The following is a 4,714-nucleotide window of genomic DNA, read 5'->3' as shown; positions in this document are numbered from 1 at the left end:
TAAATTGCAGTAACTTAAATGGCAAGGAATGTAAATTGCTTAAATGTAAAAGGGATTCGAGGACTGGGATTGCAGAATCTAAACAAAGAGAAATTGGATTGCCACAATTAATAGAGCAGAAACTGAATTAGAAGCAATTAGAATTCAAACAGAAATTGAAATTAAAGTGCAGCAGGGTTCACAGAAGAACCAAAAGTAAATTGGGATCTCAGGACTCCAGAGACTAGGTAGCAGAGCCTAGATCTCAATTACCTTCCTAGATCCAAGTTCTCAAAGCAATTGACAAGAAAATAAAGAGGAAGCAGTAAAGGAAATTGAAATTAAACTCAATAGTGCAAAAAGATGTTTAAAGAGATTTTGAATGGAGATTGAGACAGAATTTCCTCAATTCTTCACACCCAAAACTCAAAACAAGAAAATTAAAAAGGCCTAAGCGAGAACGAGGAAGAAGAGAGATCAATTCTCCTTCCCAATTCTCTGAAATCTCAGTAAAGACACCCAGAGAAGTTCCAAAGTGCAAAAATAAAATTCAAAGCTCAAAGAAAGTGCAAAATTCAAAAGTCCAGTAAAAGGTCCTATTTACATCAAACTAGCTCCTATTTATACACTTTCTATTCTTGGATTTTGGGATTTGGATGGGCTTTTGATTGGGTGAAGAAATGAATTAAATTGGATTTTTAATTCAATTTTTGGCCCAAAAATAATAGCTTCCAGGAGGCTGCCCTGCCCGTGTGGAGGGCAGGGCAGGATTTGGTGCTTGGTGCGTGCGTGGTGCGGCGTGGTGCAGGCTTGGTGCGCAGGATGCTGCCCTGCCCTCGCGGAGGGCAGGGCAGAAAAATTTGGTACGCCAGAATTGTGCTGTGGTGCGCTGCTGGTGCTGCCAGATGATGCTGCGGTGCGCCAGAATGGTGCCTTGGTGCGCCAGAATTGTGCCACAACAAAATGCTGCCCTGCCCTCGCGGAGGGCAGGGCAGTGTTTCCACTTTGACGTCCCGAGTTCGAAACTTGGATGCTACACACGCTAGCCATTTTCCTTGGCTTTCTTGGTACCAAAGTGAGGCTTAATTCCTTGCTTCCTCATGGTCCCGTGTTCAACTCTTGTGGCAAGTATTGTAGACATTTTCCTTTGATTTTCTTTCCTTGGTGAGCCCGATACTGCCCTTGTGGAGGGTAGGGCAAGGTTTTGTGCTTCTTGATTCCAAGGCACAGATTTGTGCTCTGCCCTTGTAGTGGGCAGGGCAGAGTTACCTTTCATGCTTTGTTCCCTTATGTTGCCCTCCTAGAGGGCAGTGTGCCCTTGTGGAGGGCAATGCTTGCCTCCCCTCTTTACATGCGGCACACTTCTCCTTCCTTTGACCACGTTTTCTTCTCCTTTGGTCACGCTTTCTTAGGCCACGCTTTTCTCTTTTATTCTTTTCTTCACCTACATTAAACCAAAACAACCACTCCAAGTATCACTAAATTCACAAGGCTTATAAATCAATTAAAATTCAATTAAAATTAGCTTAAACCTTATGAGTTAACATTAATTTCATGGTGGTTATTTGATTTAAAGAAGTTATGCATTTTCACTCCAAATCACTTACTTAGGATGCAAGAAAGTGCATAAAGACTAATAAAACAAGTGAAATTAGCTTGAAAAATGGGTATATGATGACTTGTCATCAATTGGGTGGGAAATGTTTTTGAATTTTGAAGGTAGGTGTGGTTTATGGGGAAGAGTAGATGGATGTGAGTGGTGAATAGGTGATTGGGAAGAGTAAAATAGGATTAGGAGGTAAGGTGGGAATATAGTAGGTGGGGATCCTGTGGGGTCCACAGATCTTGAGGTGATCCTGTGGGGTCCACAGATCCTGAGGTGTCAAGGAATTCCATCCTTGCACCAAATAGGCATGTAAAATTCCTTTGCACACCATTCTGGCATTTAAACGCCGAGTGGTGCACATTCTGGGCGTTCAACGCCCACATGTAACATGTTTCTGGCGTTGAACGCCAGTTTCATGCTTGTTACTGGCGTTCAGTGCCAGCTATTCCTCTAGGCACATTCCTGGCGTTCAGCGCCAGAATGTTGCTTGTTTCTGGCGTTCAGCGCCAGTTTCATGCTCTGTTCTGGCGTTGAACGCCAGCCAGATGCTCCTTACTGGCGTAGAACGCCAGTCTGTGCTTCCTTCAGGGTGTGATTTTTTTCTTCTGCTGTTTTTGATCCTGTTTTTTATTTTTATATTTTTTTCGTGACTCCTCATGATCATGTACCTAATAAAACACAAAATAACAATAAAATAAAATAAGATAAATAAAATTGGGTTGCCTCCCAACAAGCGCCTCTTTAATGTCAATAGCTTGACAGTGGCTCTCATGGAGCCACAAAAGGTGATCAGGTCAATGTTGTATAGTCCCAACACCAAACTTAGAGTTTGGATATGGGATCTTTACACTAAACTTAGAGTTTGGTTGTGGCCTCCCAACACCAAACTTAGAGTTTGATTGTGGGGGCTCTTCTTGACTCTGAACTGAGAGAAGCTCTTCATGCTTACTCTCTTTTATTACAGAGGGATGGCCATGTGCCTTAAACACAAGGTAGTCCCCATTCAATTGAAGGATTAATTCACCTCTGTTGACATCTATCACAGCTCCTGCTGTAGCTAGGAAAGGTCTTCCAAGGATGATGCATTCATCCTCTTCCTTCCTAGTGTCTAAGATTATGAAATCAGCAGGGATGTAAAGGCCTTTAACCTTTACTAACACGTCCTCTACTATTCCATAAGCTTGTCTCAATGACTTGTCTGCCAATTGTAATGAGAACAAGGCAGGTTGTACCTCAATGATCCCCAGCTTCTCCATTACAAAGAGTGGCATAAGATTTATCCCTAACCCCAGATCACATAGAGCTTTTTCAAAGGTCATGGTGCCTATGGTACAAGGTATTAAGAACTTGCCAGGATCTTGTTTCTTTTGAGGTAGAGATTGCTGAATCCAGGTATCTAGTTCATTAATGAGCAAGGGAGGTTCACTTTCCCAAGTCTCATTACCAAACAACTTGGCATTCAGCTTCATGATAGCTCCTAAATATTGAGCAACTTGCTCTCCAATCACATCTTCATCCTCTTCAGAGGAAGAATAGTCTTCAGAGCTCATGAATGGCAGAAGGAAATTTAATGGAATCTCTATGGTCTCTATATGATCCTCAGATTCCTTTGGATCCTTAATAGGAAATTCCTTCTTGCTTGAGGGATGTCCCAAGAGGTCTTCCTCACTAGGATTTTTGTCCTCCTCCTCCCTTGTGCATTCGGCCATATTGATTACATCAATGGCCTTGCACTCTCCTATTGGATTCTCTTCTGTATTGCTTGGGAGAATACTGGGAGGAGTTTCACTGACTTTCTTACTCAGCTGGCCCACTTGTGTCTCCAGATTTCTGATGGAGGATCTTGTTTCACTCATGAAACTGAAAGTGGCCTTTGACAGATCAGAGACTAGATTGGCTAAATTAGAAGTGTTTTGTTCAGAATTCTCTGTCTGTTGCTGAGAAGATGATGGAAAAGGCTTGCCATTGCTCAGCCTATTGCGTCCACCATTGTTAAAGCCTTGTTGAGGCTTTTGTTGATCCTTCCATGAGAAATTTGGATGATTTCTCCATGATGAGTTATAGGTGTTTCCATAAGGGTCACCCATGTAATTAACCTCTGCCATGGCAGGGTTCTCAGGATCATAAGCTTCTTCAAAAGCTGACTCTTTAGTACTGTTGGATGCATGTTGCCATCCATTCAGATTTTGAGATCATGTTGACCTGTTGAGTCAACACTTTGTTCTGAGCCAATATGGCATTCAGAGCATCAATTTCAATAACTCCTTTCTTCTGAGGTATCCCATTATTCACGGAATTCCTCTCAGAAGTGTACATGAATTGGTTGTTTGCAACCATGTCAATGAGTTCTTGAGCCTCTTCAGGCGTTTTCTTTAGGTGAATAGATCCACCTGCAGAATGGTCCAATGACATTTTCGAAAATTCAGATAGACCGTAATAGAATATATCTAATATGGTCCATTCTGAAAACATGTCAGATGGGCACCTTTTGGTCAGCTGCTTGTATCTTTCCCAAGCTTCATAGAGGGATTCACCATCTTTTTGTTTGAAGGTCTGAACATCCACTCTAAACTTGCTCAGCTTTTGAGGAGGAAAGAATTTATCTAAGAAGGCAGTGACCAGCTTATCCCAGGAGTCCAGGCTATCCTTGGGTTGTGAATCCAACCATATTCTAGCTCTGTCTCTTACAGCAAAAGGGAAAAGCATGAGTCTGTAGACTTCAGGATCAACTCCATTCGTCTTTACAGTCTCACAGATCTGCAAGAACTCAGTTAAAAACTGATAAGGATCTTCATATGGAAGTCCATAAAACTTGCAGTTTTGTTGCATTAAGGCAACTAGCTGAGGTTTCAGCTCAAAGTTATTGGCTCCAATGGCAGGAATGGAGATGCTTCTTCCATCAAATTTGGACGTTGGCTTTGTGAAGTCACCAAGCATTCTCCTTGCATTATTATTATTTTCGGCTGCCATCTCCTTCTCTTGTTCGAAAATCTCTGAAAGGTTGTTTTTGGATTGTTGTAATTTAGTTTCTCTTAGTTTCCTTTTCAGAGTCCTTTCAGGTTCAGGATCAATTTCAACAAGAGTGCCTTTTTCCCTGTTCCTGCTCATATGAAAGAGAAGAAAATAAGA

At 41.9% G+C, this 4,714-nt stretch overlaps 1 non-coding gene across 1 annotated transcript; it reads left to right on the top strand.

Annotated features, from left to right (window-relative positions):
* The first annotated feature begins 4,055 nt into the window (after positions 1-4,055).
* On the top strand, positions 4,056-4,159 carry LOC112711407 (small nucleolar RNA R71). Its single transcript, XR_003157466.1, has one exon. It is a non-coding gene; the product is annotated as a small nucleolar RNA R71 (small nucleolar RNA).
* The last annotated feature ends 555 nt before the right edge of the window (positions 4,160-4,714 follow it).

This window comes from Arachis hypogaea, chromosome 1 (assembly GCF_003086295.3).
Source record: "Arachis hypogaea cultivar Tifrunner chromosome 1, arahy.Tifrunner.gnm2.J5K5, whole genome shotgun sequence".
Taxonomy (NCBI): domain Eukaryota; kingdom Viridiplantae; phylum Streptophyta; class Magnoliopsida; order Fabales; family Fabaceae; genus Arachis; species Arachis hypogaea.
Note: the sequence above shows the minus strand (reverse complement) of the source record. Positions and strands in the feature narration are given on the sequence as shown.